The sequence below is a fragment of the Hyla sarda genome, chromosome 2 (genome assembly GCF_029499605.1).
Source record: "Hyla sarda isolate aHylSar1 chromosome 2, aHylSar1.hap1, whole genome shotgun sequence".
Classification (NCBI taxonomy): domain Eukaryota; kingdom Metazoa; phylum Chordata; class Amphibia; order Anura; family Hylidae; genus Hyla; species Hyla sarda.
Window position 1 is genome coordinate 24,734,520 of NC_079190.1, and position 22,746 is coordinate 24,757,265.

Here is a 22,746-nt window from a genome sequence, read left to right on the forward strand (position 1 = left end):
AATCTCGGATCAGAAAAATTACGCAAAACGACAACCAAAAACCCGACCCTCAGCCGCCACCAAGCCACCCAAAAATGATAGGAAAAAAACGGTCGCCGACAGCAAGGCCACCCACTCGCTGGCCCAGCCCCTAGGTATACACCACCCACTCGCGGGCCCCCTAGGTATACACCACCTGCAAAGCAGAAAGAAAATCACCCCCTGCCATGTGCCAACCGCACCCCACTGGATCGCAGCACAGCGGGAAAGCCAACCAACTTTTTAATTTATTTTTATTTTTTTTGTAGGTGATTCACATTAACAGGTGAAGATCCCAGCATCACATACTCAGAATGTTATTTGGATACACTGAGAACACTGCCCAAATCTCGAACCTCCTAGGAGAGGTGACACAGCAGATAACTTCCATTATCACATCCTATTAAAACGAAACAGTAAATCAAACATCAGAGCCTTATAAGGTTACATCAAGGGGCATTCCAGGTATGGAAACCAATATTTATTTATTTATTTTTATTTTTTTAAGTTTTTATCCGCCGTCCACAGACCCTCTGGAACCTCCGGGACCCTCCTCGACTGTAGAAATCCCGGCCTCCAGCACCGCAGCACCACTGGAAAACCAAACACCACACCAACAACCGACCCAACCAGCCACAACCGAGAACAAAGCGAGCTCCCCGTGCGCTGCAATGGGGAACTGAAAGCAGGCCAGTCCACTGCCCAACTCCTGAAAAAACCCCAACCAACCGAAATGTCAGCCCATAGCGTAGCAGGGGCACATATGCGGGGGCACAAATACCAGACACCCTCCGTGGCCAGAGACAACCTGCAGGAAAAACTCCGCCCAGAACCATATTCCATGCGGAACATACAGTAAACCAGCAAGGACCGGAACAGGGGCACCTAGCGAGCCCCGAGGAAACCAAAACAGAGAAAACGCAAACACTCCCCGTTCACAGGAAAACTGCAGACCAACGCCAACACGGCATGCGGAAGACTGCAACAAACCACACCCCAACAAGCGTAGAGCACAGGAGAATCCCCCTCCGGAAAAACCACCACAAACAGAAGAACCCACAAGGAAAGACAAACTGAGACCCAAGCGAAACCTACCCACCGCCACATCAGCTAAAGCACCCAGCACGACATACAGGAGTCCCATGCCTACCAGAGATCGGGAGCAAAACAGGAGAAAACATCAGACAATACACTAGGACAAACAGAGCAGCGGAGAGGGACTACAACTAGTGATGGAGAGAAACACCAAACCAAGGGGGGAGAAAACCAAAAGAAACAAAACCGTAACTGGGTGCCACCGATTCAGGATAAGGAACAAGCCTCAGGAGCTAAGTCCACAAAACCCGGTCATCCAGAGCGTAAGGCCAAAAGACCACTCACCTAAGTGAGCACCGCAGAAAATGATACCACACCAAAGCACCCCGTCAAGAAGAGACGTACCCAACTCACAACCAGAGACCAACATAGACATACACCTATATCCGAGACCCAAACCCAACAAACACACAGGAACAAAAGGCAGATACTACCCAGAACAGCCATAAGCACACTAACCGGGGAAGGAGAGGGCACCAACCCAGCCTAGCCAGCTGAAGACAACTGGCCTGCCAAAGCCCCAAGAGCAGGCACGAAAATAGAGCCACCCCTGCCCCCCGCAACAGAACGCTCACTAAGTCCAGAAGATGGAGAAGGCACAAAAGATGGAGGAACCACTTCACCACCGCAGGCGTGGGACAAGGCACGCTGGAGACCCCCTGGTTGCGGGTACTCTGCCGCCGCCCGGAATGGCGCCGGGAAACCAGCAGCAGAGGAGAGGTGATGGAGGGTTTGGGGTGCAGTGGCTGCAAGAACCATGCGCCGTGATCCGAAGTTTACAGCGGTACCATTGTCGTGTCAATCAGAGTTGTGATTATTTATTCATTTATTTATTTATTTTTAGGTATAAAAAGCAACCAAAATACGCTATATGGGACTGTAGAATATATATATTTAATAATTAATTTGCACTTACACCCCAAACCGTGCAATCAAATGAGGATATATAACTTGATAGTTCGGACATTGACGCACGCGGCCTTTGATACCACATGCTTATGTGCATTGAAATCTACATAGTTTGTACTTTTTCATTTCATTGTAATTTATTATTCATTTATTATTATTTATAATTTTTTTTTTGTAAAAATCTTTTATTTTTTTATTAATTTTTTATTTTTATTTTTTTTGTTAATTCATTTATTTATTTATGAATTTTTATAATTTTTTTTTTTTTGGCGCGTACGCCATTGAAGGAGTACTGCAATCGAAGATATATTTAGATAGTACGGACATGTACGCAAGCAGCGATACCATATAGGTGTATATGCTTGATGTAATACAGATTTTTATATTTTATTTAATTATTGTATTTTATTTATTTATTTTTTTATGTATGGGGAAAAAAAGGGGGGGGGGATAGTGATCCAACGTTTTATGGCAAGGGTTAAATTGATCTTCATGATTTTTTTTTTTTTTTTTGTGCAATGCTATAGCTCCCATAGGGAGCCACAACACTGCACACACAGTACCTAACACAGATCACTTGCCATGTGTTAACATGGCAATGATCTAGGTCATCGGTGATTGATTGCTCAAGCCTGAATTTCAGGCTTGGAGCAATCAATCCATGAGCGGACGCGCAGGAGGCAGGTAAGTGACCCTCCTGCTGCGTTTCAGCTGATCGGGACATCGCGATTTAATCACGATGGTCCCGATCAGCCCAACTGAGCAGCCGGGACGCCCGTACATACATTCAGATGCGGCGATCAACTTTGATCGCCGCATCCAAAAAGGTAATGCCGGACATCTGCCCGATCGGCGATGTCCGGCATTAGCATGGGTCCTGGTTGCTAATAGCAACCGGGACCCAGCGGCTATGATGCGCGCTCAACTTGTGAGCGCGCATCATAGCTAGGGACACGCAAATGGACGTTAATAAACGTCCATTTGCGCAAGCCTGAAAAAAACAGCAACAGCCACCCAGGGGGCCACCACCGCAGCGGAGGGGACAGTAACGGGGGAAGGAGGCAAAGCTCGCTCAAAAGGAGCACGCATGAGAAGGGGGCTCGGGCCAGGGAAGAGGATTGAAGGAACGGGCAGAGAAAAGGATGAAAGGAAGGGGCAGGAGATTAAAGGAACGGGCAGGAGATTAAAGGAACGGGACAGGGAAGGGGATTAACGGAACGGGCAGGAGATGAAAGGAACGGGACAGGGAAGGGGATTAAAGGAACGGGCAGGGAGGAGGATTAAAGGAACGGGCAGGACAGGGGGAAGGAGAGCGGGACTGTGAGAGGGTGAGAGGTCCGCCAGCCTCCCGAACCCAACGCCAGGGTGCAACAGGAGGGGAGGCCAGCTCAGCCACAAGCGAGCATGCCAATCCTCACCCTCCTGCTCCATCTGGGCCATAATATAAGGGGCAGATACATACCAACCGGCAGACAAAACTCCGGGTCCTGGGCAGATTGAGGGGGGAAGGGAGGCACCACAGCTATAAATACCCAGGGGAGGGCCCCTGAAAGCCCAGGAAACTATTAAACCCCTGATTGGGGCACTCCTTCCCCCCTACCCATAGGACATACCACTGTAGCCACTGGCAAGTTTTACAGGCGGGGGAGGGGGCTAAAAAACCTTGCCTGTACATTTCTTCACCCCTTAACTGCTCACCAGTCAGGGGGCAAGCTAGTTATGCACAGCTTGCCCCTCCAATACGCATCCCTCCATACACACACATACGCAGCCCTCCATACACACACATACGCAGCCCTCCATACACACACATACGTAGCCCTCCCTACACACATACACAGCCCTCCATACACACACACATACGCAGCCCTCCATACACACACACATACACAGTCCTCCATACACACACATACGCAGCCCTCCATACACACACATACGCAGCCCTCCATACACACACATACACAGTCCTCCATACAAACACATACACAGCCCTCCATACACACACATACGCAGCCCTCCATACACACACGACGTAGCCCTCCCTACACACATACACAGCCCTCCATACACACACATACGCAGCCCTCCATACACACACATACACAGTCCTCCATACAAACACATACACAGCCCTCCATACACACACATACGCAGCCCCATATACACAAACACACAGGTTCCATGTACATTTATGCCCATATGCAGGAAGGGGTTTAAGAGGGATAGTTTTTCCTTTTTGCAAGTCAGTTTTTTCTTCCTGGCCTTCTAATACTCATAATAATGCTTTCAATTTCCCATCTACCCATATGGGGCTTGTTTTTCGCACTACCAATTGTACTTTGTAATGACTTTACTCGTTTTAGCACAAACTGTAAACCAAAAAACGATTTTGTGCGCCAAATTGATATATTTTTTTTTAAATGCCATTTTTAAACTTTTTTGGGGCTAATGTGGGAGATTTATCAAAACCAGTCCAGAGGAAAAGTTACCCAGCTGCCCAAAGCAACCAATCAGATCGCTTCTTTCATTTTTAAGAAGGCCCCTGAAAAATGAAAGAAGCGATCTGATTGGTTGCTATGGGCAACTGGGCAACTTTTCCTCTGGTCAGGTTTTGATAAATCTTCCCCAATGTTTCACCACAAGATCACCGCAGTGATCCACTAATTCCCTATTTTCCCATATAACTTTATTGATTTATAATAATCCACACCAAATGAAAGATTAAAAATTCAGAGTGTCTCTCTTCCCATGTGTATCAATATTCAATGAGTACCGCTGTACCGCAATCTATTATAATTCTGTATGCACCCAGTGTGACATACAGATGGGGAAGGACACCACAAGAATTAAAATCAGTTTACAGCCCCCCTCGACATGTTTCGCCGTTGAACACGGCTTTGTCAAGAGGTTGTAGGGCTATGAACAAAAAACGCCACTACAGGGGTTTTTATAACCTCCTATCATGACCTCATCATAGAGGAAGTGCCTAATACTGATTGGTGGAAAGTCCGTTCCACCAATCATCTGAAGTTCCCATTGATTGATGGCTGTGCCGTCCTATTCTAGTATCAATATTTCCACCAATTACCTTTATTGTGTACCTATCGTCATGACAACCAAGTCACCTGATATGTGACGTACCTGCGCCGTCATGACATCCAAATCACATGATATAATGACGTGCCTGCGGAAGATAAGGGATTAATTACAGAAGATGAACTTAAATTCATGCTTAACCCAAAACCTACTATTGCAACAGTGTACGCGCTGCCCAAAATTCACAAAAAGAAAACACCGATTCCAGGACGCCCTATCATTTCGGGAAATGAGAATCTTACAGAGGGAATAAGCCTCTATGTTAATCAAATGTTGGCCCCCTTTGTTCAAACATTGCCGTCTTATATTAGGGACATTGGTGACGCTGTATCCAGACTACAAGAAATCTCTTTTCCGCCCAATACATACATTGCAAGCCTTGATGTTGAGGCTTTGTATACTAATATCCAACATGATTTGGGGTTGAAGGCGGTAGATCACTTTCTGTGCACTAGGGGGACACAGTTCACAGCGCACAATACATTTATTTTGTCACTACTTCATTTTTTACTCACTCATAATTATGTGCGCCTAATTTTGCTAATTTATTTTTAGGGTGGTGGAAAAACACAATGGTATTCACTGACACTCATCACGACTACACTTCACATATATTATTTTGGGCGCGTTATATTGATGATGTTTTATTATTTTGGGATGGCACTGAGGCACTTTTTGAACAATTTGTTAATACCTTAAACAACAACAATATAGGGATGTTTTTCACCTCTGAAATTCACAGTACCACGATTAATTTTCTAGATCTACAAATCACCTTGGAGTCTGGAGGCAGTGTCCAGACATGTATATACAGGAAACCTACATCTACAAATAGCTTTCTTGAGTGGGGTAGCTTTCATCCCAGCCTCTTAAAGAGGGGGATCCCTGTAGGCCAATATTTACGTGCCAAAAGAAATAGTTCGACCAATGAGGCATTCCTACGGGAATGCAGGACATTATATGGGAAATTCATTAAGAGGGGATACCTCAAAAAAGTGCTCCATAGAGCATTTGCTAGGGCACATGATACCCCCAGACAAGAATTACTGAGTAGCAAATTGACCATTAATCCCACTGGTAGGACTGTACGGTGTATAGGGACGTATGATGAGAACAATCATCAAGTTATACAAATATTACGTCAGTTTTGGCCCATTTTGGAAGCAGATGAGGACCTTAAAGAGGTCATTACACCTTTCCCTTCAGTTACATACAGAAGGGGGAAGAATATCCGTGAACACTTGGTTCACAGTTTATTCTATGAAAAACCTGAAAAGACCTGGCTCCAGTCCACTATAAAAGGATCCCACTCATGTGGAAATTGTTCATTTTGTGGTTTTATGCCGAGAATGAAGGAGTTTGTCAACCCAGTGGACAACAGGAAATATGTAATTAGAGACTTCATCAATTGCCGGACTACAGGAGTGGTGTATATCGCCCAGTGTGGATGTACTAAATTATATGTGGGTAAAACCACACAGGAACTTAGGAGACGCATCTCACAGCATTTGAGTACTATCCGCACTGGAGTGGATACACCATTGGCAAGACATGTTAGGGAAGTCCATGGAGGAGACATGCGAACCCTCAAATTTTGGGGATTAATCAAGATGACTTTGGGCAGAGGGAATCTGGATAGAAAACTGCTTCGTGAGGAGGCAAGATGGATACAAAGATTAAAAACATTAAGTCCTAGAGGCTTGAATGAAGGTTTCACCTTCTCAGCCTTTATTTCATAATTAGACCTGCCGTTATTAATTATGATTACAACCATTATTATTACAACTTTGAACCACACAAGTCCATAGACCAAAGTTTAGGAAGTGCCTGTTAGATGTCCTTTTCTAGTTTTCCTATACAAGGGATGAGGTGACAATATACTAATCCAACCACCATTAAGGCGTTGGAGATGAGAGATACAATTATAATATATCAAGTGGCTATGATTGATCATCTATAATAATCATGTGATTGGAACAATCATATATATCACCACCCGAGTAATCTAAATGATGGTGATGAAAAAACAAATCCCCCTTTTTGAAGTCATTAATTACCCTAAATTCTTGTGAGAATTGGTCCAGGATTGCGTCACTTATGATACTGTGGAATAAGTACTTACCGGATGGATGGAACTGGATCCATGTCAATAGGGTGATGTCCTAAAAGATTAAAAGGCAAGACAAGAGATCAATAAGAAATATGACCAATAATATATATGAGTTTAATGACATATCCTTAACAAGGGGGTTTGTCCTTAAAAGATGAAAAGGTAAGACAAGAGACCAATGATTAATATGACCAATAATACATATGAGTATAATGACATATCCGTAATAAGGGGGCTTCTTGAGACCAAATACTGATTCTTAACAGTCTCAACGCCATAAGACAGTATGATTAGGACCCAAGTTATATAGGAATGCATAGAATGACCAGAGACTATCAATCTATCCAATTACATAGCTTATAACTGTGATTTCAAATTCACACTGGCGTAGAATAACTCAGGATATGTTATCCTGTTATAATAGACATTCCACCTCTGCTTATATAACTATATAATAATATAGCCTCCATCTACATATAGTAAGAATGCTGTATATGGACAATATTGGGAGAATGGAAATAAAACTAAGTTAAATAGAATGTATATAGTAAGGGGCCATACATGAACCTTAGTTAGGTGTTACCTCACGGCAATTAAAGGTAGAAAAAAGTGATCCCTGTGAAGGGTTGAGGTGCCTTATTAAAATGTAACTTTTAATAGTTATACGCTTAAAAATCTTAACCAAATAATAGTGCTCTAATGGTGCAACCAAACAAAAATAAAGGAAAAAAGCGAATCAACGCTAGAGAGCTAGTTGGCTACCGTATGGCGCTCATATGTCAGCCTCATGTCACGATAAGGGCTGATTAATACTTGTCAACATGCTGATTAGTACTTGTCAACATGTCACCATACCAATACTAATACTGAAAGAACAGAATAATTGTATTTTAGATAAACTGTTTTAGAGTCCCTTGTCCCAACGGGTTTCCATGGGTGGAACTGATAAGTAGATTTGTTCCCACCACTTCATCAGGGGACTAGAAATCAACCTCATGTATTATATGTATCCAAGTAATAGAATGGAGAACAGATACATTGTACTCCAAATGGTATACAGAAATATGGTGTATCACTGCCAGTGTCTCTCTAGTAGCTAAAAGCGATCAGTAATCCACCATTCATTCCCCTCAGGGTCCTGGGCGCAACCTAGAATAAACATAGAAATCTCCCTTAGCAACATCTTGTAACTCACCAGGGATCGTGCCTGACAGGGATATAGTGCTTGTACTCACGATTATGTGTGGATACTGGGCTAGCTTGAGAGACCACCGGGTGCTGTAAAGGCAATATGCCTTAATTAGATAACTATAGAGACGCCATACATACAGGTGTGTAATATGGAGACCATAGTATAGTTACAGACGCACTTACAGTTTGTTGATCGAGATGCACGCATGAAACGCTGCAATGGCAGCGAGTGCCGGAGCGGTGTCCGGAGCTAGTGCGTGTATGGTGAACACGCCGGCGTCTACCTGAAGCCCGCGCGCACCTTATTTACGTCACCGGAGGGTGCTCCCTATGACGCCGTCAATAGGGGCTCTACCTCCCTGTCAATCATTAGAACTCCGTTCCTAGGATTGGAACATGTTCAGACATCAGGTGCGGTAGCTATCAGAGGTACATTAAATAAAGTAAATTATTATACTAACGATAATCCTGACTTAGGTTAATCATTGGACTAGTATCTATGGGCAATCTAATCTCTGCAAAAGCATATGTCGGGTAGATAACACCTACATATGAAAACCATCTCCTTCTCAAACAGAATTCAAGTGCCAGCTTTTATGTAGTATAGCTACCACTAATTCCTTTTGTTTTATTTATAGAACGGAATATGTCTTGTATCTAGATCTTATATTTTTTCTTGTTTATAGAACATTTAACTAACAGAGGTCTTAATGTGACACATAATGTTAGTGTATAATGGCTGGAGGTAGGGACACAGGTGTGACACATACACACAAACAAAAACAAAAAAGGGGGGGGGGAATCAAGACTGGAGCATCATCTGACGCTAACTTTTTGGATCCTAGCATGGAAATGACGAGACATCAGTAAAAGGCATATTGAGATTCCATAGTTATAAGTTGAGGAGTTCAAGTAGTGATTAAAACTGCCAACGGTATATACTGGGCTCTCTATATATTAATGGGAAATTGGGAAGGGGGAATAGAAAGAGGTGGCTCACTATCTAGAAAATAGGGGGGGGTGGGAAGTCCTATCAGGAGGTGAGGAGAGTGTAGTAACAACAAACATGGGGAGGAGGAAGAAATATGGGTATACCACCACAAAATCAGATACCGTCCCAAACCTATACAAATTCAGGACAGACCTACTCATCACAGTCCTCCTCACCGGGTTTTTTAGAGCCACCCAAGGATCCATACCAACTAAGAGAGCGACCATATCGAGGCAGATACGCGGCTTAGAACAGTCCTCACAGGTCATCAATCTGTCTCATCACACCCTTACACCATCAGAACTGAACATTTTGTGTAGGGGTCTTTCGTTTGTCCCTACAACAAATTATGATTCGTTCATGTGGACAAAAGATATACACTTATTTGCACGCAAACTGGCGTGGCATAAATTTTTCAAAGTGAGGGTCAGAAGAATAGCCAGAGAACAGGGTGTAACGATTGATGATCTGCAAGTTACAAGAGACCTGTTAGCACTACTTACAGACAGTGAACGGATACCAGGTCAGGATCCATACACTGACTGTAAGATAAAAAATCGTCAGACCCCCCCTACCAATGATCTTTCCTGTATCGATGTTTTTACAGATTTGGTCACCAGAGACTTTAGATCCATTTCCAGGTTGTCCATTCGACCACGATACAATCTCTCCTATTATGAGAGGAGGGCCTTGGACCACCTGGAAAGGGATAAAAATGTCATCATAAAACCCTCAGATAAAGGGGGAAACGTTGTACTCTTAGATCTTAACCAATACGAAGAGATGTGTTTTCGACTACTGAATGACTCCCAGACGTATGAGATTCTTCCCAGCAATCCCACACGGATATACTATAATGAATTAAAACATCTTCTAGATTCAGCTAAACTTGCTAACATTGTATCACAAGAGGAATATGACTTTATGCTGCCCAGGACCCCCACCATACCTACCTTCTATGCACTTTCAAAGATCCACAAGGGGGTAGTCCCCCTTCGGGGCCGCCCTATAGTGGCGGGAATTGGGGGCCTTGGGCAGAATGTTGGTATATACCTTGACAAAGTACTTAGGCAATTTGTCAGTTCTCTACCTTCCTACACTCGTGACACTCTTGATTTATTGGGTAAACTTGAAGATCTCACAGTAGAGGGGGAGACTTTATTGGCCTCAATTGATGTGGAGGCTTTATATTCTTCAATCCCCCACACTGTGGGATTGGGAGCGGTAGCCCACTTCTTGTCGTCACGTGGCCTACAACATCAGACACATAACCAATTTGTTCTTGATCTCCTCTCCTTTATACTCACCCACAATTATTTTTTATTTAAGGGGCGGTACTTCCACCAGCTTAGGGGCACTGCGATGGGGAGTCCTTGTGCCCCATCGTATGCAAACTTGACCCTAGGCTGGTGGGAGGAAACCATCGCATTTGTGGGTGAGCAGGAGACCTTGTCAAATCAGGCCATTTTTTGGTCTAGATATATTGATGACATCCTTGTATTATGGTCTGACACTAAAGAAACCTTTGATAAGTTTGTATGTCATCTTAACAAGAATCAAATTGGTTTGAATTTCACGTATGAGATTCAGGAACAGAAACTAGCTTTTTTGGATGTCTTGATAAGTAAGAATTTACGAGGCAGTCTGGACACCACCGTATTTAGAAAAACTACCGCTACGAACAGCCTCCTGAGATGGGAGAGCTGCCACCCGGAGCCCCTCAAAAGGGGCATTCCGCGGGGGCAGTATCTCCGTCTCAGGAGGAACTGTTCCACCAGGGAAGAATTCCAACACCAGGCGAAAGACCTACGAAATCGATTCCATCAACGTGGTTATCCAGATCACATCCTGAGGAGAGCATATAAATATGCTCTATCTCAGGACAGAACATCCCTCTTGGTACCGAGACCCAAAAATGAGGGGAGCAATTTCACACATATAATAGGTACCTTTGACAATATGTCCCAAGAAGTGAGAAACATCATAGAGCGACACTGGGATATATTAAAAATGGACCCTGACCTCAGAGAAGTGATAGGCCCAAGACCTTTGATTACTTACCGTAAAGGTCAAAGTGTAGGTGATAAAGTAGTTCATAGCCATCTCCCAACCATCATACCACAAACCTGGTTGGATGTAGGAAGAACAGTGGGATGCTATCAATGTGGCCACTGTCGAGCCTGTACTTTTATATTGAAGACCAAAACCTTTGATGATACTATATCAGGGACACAGATGTCTATTAGGCACTTTGTGAACTGCAGTTCAAAAGGGTGATATATTTGGCAAAATGTATTTGTGGAGAGAGGTATGTGGGAAAGACAATAAGAGAGTTTAGACGCAGAGTACTGGAACATGTGGGAGATGTCCGCAATAACAGGAATACTCCTGTAGCTAACCATATTAACCTAAGACACAATGGCGACGCATCAGTAATTAAATTTATTGGCATTGACTTGGTCAAACCATCACAGAGGGGTGGAGACTGGGATAGAGCCATTCTGCAACGTGAATGCAGATGGATCTATAGACTTCAAACTATGGCCCCAGGAGGTCTAAATGAGCAACTGTCCTATACCTGTTTTATTTAATTATGCATGGAGGAACTGGCTTACTATCTGTCTAATTCCCAGAGGTGGCAGTATGAGGTAGAGAGGGAAGGTCCTAGTGGGCCTCATGATCTAGAAGCCACCATTACAGCTAGGGATAAGTAGGGCGTATAGGAGGTTCCTGACAATCCGGTACCGCCCTTTTTAGGGCGTCCATGCCGACTAGGCATAGGTTAAACAGAATAGATCATAATAGGGAATATATAGGTCTCACTAGGCCCTGTACTACACTCTCCTCACCTCCTGATAGGACTTCCCACCCCCCTATTTTCTAGATAGTGAGCCACCTCTTTCTATTCCCCCTTCCCATTTTCCCATTAATATATAGAGAGCCCAGTATATACCGTTGGCAGTTTTAATCACTACTTGAACTCCTCAACTTATAACTATGGAATCTCAATATGCCTTTTACTGATGTCTCGTCATTTCCATGCTAGGATCCAAAAAGTTAGCGTCAGATGATGCTCCAGTCTTGATTTCCCCCCCCCCCCCCCTCTTTTCCACCCCCCCCCTTTTTTTTTTTTTTTGTGTGTATGTGTCACACCTGTGTCCCTACCTCCAGCCGTTGTACACTAACATTATGTGTCACACTAATACTTCTGTTAGTTAAATGTTCTATAAACAAGAAAAAATATAAGATCTAGATACAAGACATATTCCGTTCTATAAATAAAACAAAAGGAATTAGTGGTAGCTATACTACATAAAAGCTGGCACTTGAATTCTGTTTGAGAAGGAGATGGTTTTCATATGTAGGTGTTATCTACCCGACATATGCTTTTGCGGAGATTAGATTGCCCATAGATACTAGTCCAATGATTAACCTAAGTCAGGATTATCGTTAGTATAATAATTTACTTTATTTAATGTACCTCTGATAGCTACCGCACCTGACGTCTGAACATGTTCCAATCCTAGGAACGGAGTTCTAATGATTGACAGGGAGGTAGAGCCCCTATTGACGGCGTCATAGGGAGTGCCCTCCGGTGACGTAAATAAGGTGCGCGCGGGCTTCAGGTAGACGCTGGCGTGTTCACCATACACGCACTAGCTCCGGACACCGCTCCGGCACTCGCTGCCATTGCAGCGTTTCATGCGTGCATCTCTATCAACAAACTGTAAGTGCGTCTGTAACTATACTATGGTCTCCATATTACACACCTGTATGCATGGCGTCTCTATAGTTATCTAATTTAGGCATATTGCCTTTACATCACCCGGTGGTCTCTCAAGCTAGCCCAGTATCCACACATAATCGTGAGTACAAGCACTATATCCCTGTCAGGCACGATCCCTGGTGAGTTACAATATGTTGCTAAGGGAGATTTCTATGTTTATTGTAGGTTGCGCCCAGGACCCTGAGGGGAATGAATGGTGGATTACTGATCGCTTTTAGCTACTAGAGAGACACTGGCAGTGATACACCATATTTCTGTATACCATTTGGAGTACAATGTATCTGTTCTCCATTCTATTACTTGGATACATATAATACATGAGGTTGATTTCTAGTCCCCTGATGAAGTGGTGGGAACAAATCTACTTATCAGTTCCACCCATGGAAACGCGTTGGGACATGGGACTCTAAAACAGTTTATCTAAAATACAATTATTCTGTTCTTTCAGTATTAGTATTGGTATGGTGACATGTTGACAAGTACTAATCAGCATGTTGACAAGTATTAATCAGCCCTTATCGTGACATGAGGCTGACATATGAGCGCCATACGCTAGCCAACTAGCTCTCTAGCGTTGATTCGCTTTTTTCCTTTATTTTTGTTTGGTTGCACCATTAGAGCACTATTATTTGGTTAAGATTTTTAAGCGTATAACTATTAAAAGTTACATTTTAACCCCTTAAGGACTCAGGGTTTTTCCGTTTTTGCACTTTCGTTTTTTCCTCCTTACCTTTTAAAAATCATAACCCTTTCAATTTTCCACCTAAAAATCCATATTATGGCTTATTTTTTGCATCGCCAATTCTACTTTGCAGTGACATTAGTCATTTCACCCAAAAATGCACAGCGAAACGAAAAAAAAAATCATTGTGCGACAAAATCGAAAAAAAAACGCCATTTTGTAACTTTTGGGGGCTTTCGTTTCTACGCAGTGCATATTTCGGTAAAAATTACACCTTATCATTATTCTGTAGGTCCATACGGTTAAAATGATACCCTACTTATATAGGTTTGATTTTGTCGCACTTCTGGAAAAAATCATAACTACATGCAGGAAAATTTATACGTTTAAAAATGTCATCTTCTGACCCCTATAACTTTTTTATTTTTCCACGTATGGGGTGGTATGAGGACTCATTTTTTGCGCCGTGATCTGATGTTTTTATAGGTATGATTTTTGTTTTGATCGGACTTTTTGATCACTTTTTATTCATTTTTTAATTATATAAAAAGTGACCAAAATACGCTTTTTTGGACTTTTGAATTTTTTTGCGCGTACGCCATTGACCGTACGGCTTAATTAATGATATATTTTTATAGTTCGGACATTTACGCACGCGGCGATACCACATATGTTTATTTTTTATTTTTTTTACACTGTTTTATTTTTTTTATGGGAAAAGGGGGGTGATTCAAACTTTTATTAGGGAAGGGGTTAAATGACCTTTATTAACACTTTTTTTTTAAATTTTTTTTGCAGTGATATAGGTCCCATAGGGACCTATAACACTGCACACACTGATCTCTAATGCTGATCACTGGCGTGCATTAACACGCCTGTGATCAGAATTATCGGCGCTTGACTGCTCCTGCCTGGATCTCAGGCACGGAGCAGTCATTCGTCGATCGGACACCGGGGAGGCAGGTAAGAGCCCTCCCGGTGTCCGATCAGCTGTTCGGGACGCCGCGATTTCACCGCAGCGGTCCCGAACAGCCCGACTGAGCAGCCAGGTCACTTTCACTTTCACTTTAGAAGCGGCGGTCAGCTTTGACCGCCGCTTCTAAAGGGTTAATACCGCACATCGCCGCGATCGGCGATGTGTGGTATTAGCCGCGGGTCCCGGCCGTTGATTAGCGCCGGGACCGACGCGATATGATGCGGGATCGCGGGAGCCGGCGCAGGACGTAAATATACGTCCTGCGTCGTTAAGGGGTTAATAAGGCACCTCAACCCTTCACAGAAATAAAACTAAGTGTAAGAATACTGTACATGGACAATATTGGGAGAATGGAAATAAAATTAAGTGTTCGCGCAGGTTACACTGCGCAACCGTCCATGAGATACTTACAGCGGCGCGACAGAAGCATCTACGCATGCGCCGTACCATGAATGAAGACAGCATCTTGGTCTAAGTAACAGCGCAGGGGTCACCACGCAGACAGTGGATGTGAGCAGCTAAGTGCCGGCGCAGAGGTTATGGCGCAGGCACGTCATTATATCATGTGATTTGGATGTCATGACGGCGCAGGTACGTCACATATCAGGTGACTTGGTTGTCATGACGATAGGTACACAATAAAGGTAATTGGTGGAAATATTGATACTAGAATAGGACGGCACAGCCATCAATCAATGGGAACTTCAGATGATTGGTGGAACGGACTTTCCACCAATCAGTATTAGGCACTTCCTCTATGATGAGGTCATGATAGGAGGTTATAAAAACCCCTGTAGTGGCGTTTTTTGTTCATAGCCCTACAACCTCTTGACAAAGCCGTATTCAACGGCGAAACATGTCGAGGGGGGCTGTAAACTGATTTTAATTCTTGTGGTGTCCTTCCCCATCTGTATGTCACACTGCAGGTGCATAGAGAATTATAATTGATTGCGGTACAGCGGTACTCATTGAATATTGATTCACGTGGGAAGAGAGACACTCTGAATTTTTAATCTTTCATTTGGTGTGGATTATTATAAATTAATAAAGTTATATGTTTTTAATATATGGGAAAATAGGGAATTAGTGGATCACTGCGGTGATCTTGTGGTGAAACATTGGGGAAGATTTATCAAAACCTGTCCAGAGGAAAAGTTGCCCAGTTGCCCATAGCAGCCAATCAGATCGCTTCTTTCATTTTTCAGGGGCCTTGTTAAAAATGAAAGAAGCGATCTGATTGGTTGCTTTGGGCAACTGGGTAACTTTTCCTCTGGACTGGTTTTGATAAATCTCCCACATTAGCCCCAAAAAAGTTTAAAAATGGCATTAAAAAAAAAAATATCAATTTGGCGCACAAAATCGTTTTTTGGTTTACAGTTTGTGCTAAAACGAGTAAAGTCATTACAAAGTACAATTGGTAGTGCGAAAAACAAGCCCCATATGGGTAGATGGGAAATTGAAAGCATTATTATGAGTATTAGCAGGCCAGGAAGAAAAAACTGACTTGCAAAAAGGAAAAACTATCCCTCTTAAACCCCTTCCTGCATATGGGCATAAATGTACATGGAACCTGTGTATTTGTGTATATGGGGCTGCGTATGTGTGTGTATGGAGGGCTGTGTATGTGTTTGTATGGAGGACTGTGTATCTGTGTGTATGGAGGGCTGCGTATGTGTGTGTATGGAGGGCTGTGTATGTGTGTAGGGAGGACTACGTATGTGTGTGTATGGAGGGCTGCTTATGTGTGTGTATGGAGGGCTGTGTATGTGTGTAGGGAGGGCTACGTATGTGTGTGTATGGAGGGCTGCGTATGTGTGTGTATGGAGGGCTGCGTATGTGTGTGTAGGGAGGGATGCGTATGTGTGTGTATGGAGGGCTGCGTATGTGTGTGTATGGAGGGCTGCGTATGTGTGTGTATGGAGGGCTGCGTATGTGTGTGTATGGAGGGCTGCATATGTGTGTGTATGGAGGGCTGTGTATGTGTGTAGGGAGGGCTACGTATGTGTGTGTATGGAGGGCTGCTTATGTGTGTGTATGGAGGGCTGTGTATGTGTGTAGGGAGGGCTACGTATGTGTGTGTATGGAGGGCTGCGTATGTGTGTGTATGGAGGGCTGCGTATGTGTGTGTAGGGAGGGATGCGTATGTGTGTGTATGGAGGGCTGCGTATGTGTGTGTATGGAGGGCTGCGTATGTGTGTGTATGGAGGGCTGCGTATGGAATCAGTGTATGCGTGTATATGGGACTGTGTATGTATTTCCTTAGGGACACAGGGAGATTTATCAGTCAGCCTGAAACCCTAATTGTCTGTTTTTTCCCACACCAACCAATCACAGGTCAACTTTCAAACTTGTATGAGCTCTTGTAAAGAGAAAGTTGAGTTGTGATTGGTTGCTATGGGAAAAAACAGACAATTTTGATTCCAGGCTTATTGATAAATCAGGGCCACAGGGTGTAAATGTACGCCCTGTGCCTGCTCAGGAACTATGGAGTGTACTCAGGAGCTGAGCCCGCTTCATAGCCAGTTAATAAAAGTTAATATATGTGAATAAGTCCCTTACCTAATAAGTTTCAATCACCCCATTTTTTAATTAAAACAATGTAAACAAAAATAAACACATGTCATATCAGCGCTTACATAAATGTCCAAACTATTAATATATAACGTTAAAGGAGAACTGCAGTGTAATATAACTTATCCCCTATGCGAAGGAAAGGGGATAAGTTATAAATTGGGGGGCGTTCCGTCCCTGCATGATGCGGCGGCCGACACGCCCCCTCCATATATCCCATAGAGATTCATGGAGGGGGCGTGTCTGCCGCGGCTTCCTGCTGGGGACAACACCGCGCTTCCTGCAGACTGCTGTGGCCCTGTTCAGGAGATCCTGGGGAGCCCCAGCGGTCAGACCCCCCGCGATCTATAACTTATCCCTATCCTTTGGATAGAAGATAAGTTATACTTCACTACAGTTCACTTGTGATTAAACTGCACAGTCAATGGCGTACACAGGAAAGGAAACCTAATTCCAGAATTGCGCATTTTTGGTCACTTCATATACCAGAAAAAAAAAATTCAGAAAGTTCCTCAAAAACAAAATTGGTACCAATAAAAACTACAGACAGCACAATAAATTAGCCTCTATACATCACTGTACATGGCAAAATATTTTTTTTGTAAAAAAAAAAAAAAAAAAAGTTGTAAAATAGTTAAGTAAAATAAAACAAAATTTTTATAAACTGGGTATCATTGTAATTGTATGGACCCACAGGATAAAGATATTGTGTCATTGTTATCAGAAAGTGAACTGCGAAGAAACAGAAGCCTTTAAAATTACAACAGAATTTTTTTTTCAATTACACCCACAAATATTTTTTTTTGTTTCACCATTTGTTGGTGAAATGTTTGATGATATTACAAAGTACAATTGGTGGGGCAAAATATAAGCCCTCATATGGGTCTGTAGGTGGAAAATTGAAAGTGTTAGGATTTTTAGAAGGTCAGGAGGAAAAAACAAAAGTGCAAAAATAAAATGCTGTCTGGCAATACTGGGAGTAGTTGTTTTGCAACAGCTGGAGGCTCCGTTTTGGAAACCTTGGAGTACCAAACGTTTTTCATTTTTATTGGGGAGGGGGGCTGTGTAGGGGTATGTGTATATGTAGTGTTTTTTACTTTTTATTTTATTTTTTGTGGTAGTGTAGTGTAGTGTTTTTAGGGTACAGTCGCACGGGCGGGGGTTCACAGTAGTTTCTCGCTGGAAGTTTGAGCTGTTGCAGAAAATTTGCCGCAGCTCAAACTTGCAGCCCGATACTTACTGTAAGCCTCCGCCCATGTGAGTGTACCCTGTACATTCACATTGGGGGGGACATCCAGCTGTTGCAAAACTACAACTCCCAGCATGCGCTGACAGACTGTACATGCTGAGAGTTTTAGTTTTGCAACAGCTGTAGGCACACTGGTTATGTATCACTGAGTTTGTGACCTTACTCAGTGTTTCAAAACCAGTGTGCCTCCAGCAGTTGCAAAACTACAACTCGCAGCATGTATGGTGCATGGTGTAAGGTGACTGCTGGGAGTTGTAGTTTGCAACAGCTGGAGGCACACCGGTCGTGAAACACTGAGTTAGGTAAAAAAAACTCTGAGTTTCACAAACAGTGTGCCTTCAGCTGTTGCAAAACTACAACTCTCAGCAGTCACCGACAGCCAACGGGCATGTTGGGAGTTGTAGTTATGCAACCAGCAGATGCACCACTACAACTCCCAGCATGCACTTTAGCTGTTTGTGCAAGCTGGGAGTTGTAGTCATACAACATCTGAAGGTACACTTTTCCATTAAAAAAATGTGCCTCCAGCTGTTGCAAAACCATAAGTCCCAGCATGCCCATAAGGGAATGCTGGGAGTTGTGGTGGTCTGCCTCCTGCTGTTGCATAACTACAGCTCCCAGCATGCCCTTTTTGCATGCTTGTAGCTGTTGCTAAGCAACAGCAGGAGGCTGTAACTCACCTCCTGCTGCTGCTCCGTCGCAGGACTGTCCCTCGCCGCCGCCGTCGCTCCTGGGGCCCCGATCCCAACATGGACGCCGTGGATCGGGGTCCCAGCACCCGGGGTGCACGTCCCGCACCCGCTCAAGTCCTCCGGAAGAGGGGCGGAGCGGCTGCGGGAGTGATACCCGCAGCAGGCGCCCTGATTGGTCGGTCGGTAATCCGGCCGACGAATCAGAGCGATCGTGAGGTGGCACCAGTGCCACCTCACCCCTGCAGGCTCTGGCTGTTCGGGGCCGTCTCCAGTAATTCCGGGTCACCGGGTCACTGGAGACCCGATTGACCCGGAATCGCCGCAGATCACTGGACTGAATTGTCCAGCGATCTGCGGCCATCGCCGACATGGGGGGGCATAATGACCCCCCTGGGCGATATGCCGGGATGCCTGCTGAACGATTTCAGCAGGCATCCGGCTCCGGTCCCCAACCGGCTAGCGGTGGGGACCGGAATTCCCACGGGCGTATGGATACGCCCTGCGTCCTTAAGGACTCGGAATGCAGGGCGTATCCATACGCCCTGCGTCCTTAAGAGGTTAATGACCAAGCCCATTTTCACCTTAAGGACCAGGCCAATTTTATTTTTGCGTTTTTGTTTTTTCCTCCTCGCCTTCTAAAATCCATAACTCTTTTATATTTCCATCTAAAGACCCATATAAGGGCTTGTTTTTTGCGGGACCAATTGTACTTTGTAATGAAACCTCTCATTTTACCATAAAATGTACTGCAAACCCCCCAAAAAAAATTTTAGGGAGGAAATTTAAATGAAAACCAAAATTTTGCACATTTTGGAGGGTTTGGTTTTCACACTGTACATTTTACGGTAAAAATGACATGTGTTCTTTATTCTGTGGTTCAATACGATTAAAATTATACCCATGGCTAGATACCTTACTTTTATATTTTTGTACCGCTTAAAAAAAATCTAAAACTTTTTGTACAAAATCAGTAATCTAAAATCGCCCTATTTTGACCACCTATAACTTTTTCATTTTTCAGTATATAGGGCGGTATGAGGGCTAATCTTTTGTGCCGTCATCTGTACTTTATTTAGATACCACATTTGCATATATAAAACTTGTAGATAATTTTTTATTAATTTATTTTTTAATAAAATGTGACAAACAAGCAGCATTTTTGGACATTTTCTTATTTTTTACGTTTACGCCATTCACCGAACGGGATCATAAACAATATATTTTGATAGTTTGGACATTTACGCACGCGGCGATACCAAATATGTTTATTAAAAAAAAATTACGCTTTTTGGGGGTAAAATGGGAAAAACTGACAATTTTAATTTTTATTGGGGGAGGGGATTTTTCATTTAAAAAAAAAAAAAAATTTTTATCTTTACATTTTTAAACTTTTTTTTTTAAATTTTTATGTCCCCATAGGGGACTATCTATAGCAATCCTTTGATTGCTAATACTGTGCATTGCTATGTATAGGACATAGCACTGCTCAGTATTATCGGTGATCTTCTGCTCTGGTCTGCTCGATCGCAGACCAGAGCAGAAGACCCCGGGAGACAGCCGGAGCTAGGTAAGGGGACCTCCGGCTGTCATGCTGGATGATCGGATTGCCGCGGCAGCGCTGTGGGTGATCCGATCATCCAATCAAACTGCCGCAATGCTGCAGATGCCCTGATCTGAATTGATCACGGCATCGGAGGCATTAATGGCGGACATCCGCGCGTTCGGAACCAGCCGTGTATGACACGAGCACCCTTCCGATGCTCGCGGTCATACACAGGACGTAAATGTACGTCCTGGTGCGGGAAATCCCGCCAAACCAGGACGTACATTTACGTCCGTGGTCATTAAGGGGTTAATGAAAATTTGTCAAACACCTAAGGGGTATAGTTTCCGAAATTGGGTCACATGTGGGTATTTATTTTTTTGCGTTTATGTCAGAACCGCTGTAAAATCACCAATTTAGGCCTCAAATGTACATGGTGCGCTCTCACTCCTGAACCTTGTTGTGCTCCCGCAGAGCATTTTACGCCCACATATGGGGTATTTCCATACTCAGGAGAAATTTTTTATTTTACAAACTTTGGGGGTCTTTTTTTCCTTTTACCGTTGTGAAAATAAAAAATTTCTCCCGAGTACGGAAATACCCCATATGTGGCCCTAAAAAATTTGCCGCAGCCCAAACTTGAAGCAGGAAACTTACTGTAAACCTGCCAGTGTGAATGTACCCTGTACATTCACATGGGGGGGCAAACCTCCAGCTGTTTCAAAACTACAACTCTCAGCATGCACTGACTGACCGTGCATGCTGGGAGTTGTACTTTTGCAACAGCTGGAGGCACACTGGTTGGAAAACCTTCAGTTAGGTTCTGTTACCTAACTCAGTATTTTCCAACCAGTGTGCCTCCAGCTGTTGCAAAACTGCAACTCCCAGCATGTACTGATCACCGAAGGGCATGCTGGGTGATGTAGTTATGCAACAGCTGGAAGTATGCAACTACAACTCTCAGCATGCCAAGACAGCTGTTTGCTATTTGGGCATGCTGGGATTTGCAGTTTTGCAATATCTGGAGGGCTACAGTTTATAGACCACTGCACTGTGATCTCCAAACTGTGGACCTCCAGATGTTGCAAAACTACAAATCCCAGCATGCCCAGACAGCAAACAGCTGTTTGGGCATGCTAAGAGTTGTAGTTTTGCAAGATCTGGAGGGATACAGTTTAGCGACCACTGTATAGTGGTCTCAGACTGTAGCCCTCCAGATGTTGCTAGGCAACTTACCAACTTCCGTAGGATCCAGGGAGCCATCCTCTTCTGCTGCACGACATCGCCGCCAGCCGATCACCATCGCTCCCAGCCTCCGGATGGGTAAATGGATCTTCTGCCCCCAGGCCTTTGTCAGTTCCCCGTTCTGCCCCGCCTATTGTGGGTGGTCAGAACGGGGAAAACGAAAGTTATCCCCCCCGCCTCCGATCTGCTATTGGTGGTCGCGTCTAGACCACCAATAGCAGGGATAGGTTGGGTGGCACCCCTGCCACCTCACTCCTATCCCTTCAGGGGGATCGTGGGTGTCTTAGACAACCACGATCCCCCTTATATTCCGAGTCGCCAGGGTCACCATAGACCCAAATGACCCGGAATGACCGAAATTCCCACGGGCGTATGGATACGCCCTGGGTCCTTAAGGGATTAAACCTAATTTACATTTCAACCCATGATGGTGTCATGCTAAGCAGACCACATTATAAAAGTGCTGAACCCTGTGATGTAGAACTGGCGGACTATCTGATGTGTATACTGGACTATCTGATGTGTATACTGGACTATCTGATGTGTATACTGGACTATCTGATGTGTATATTGGACTATCTGATGTGTATA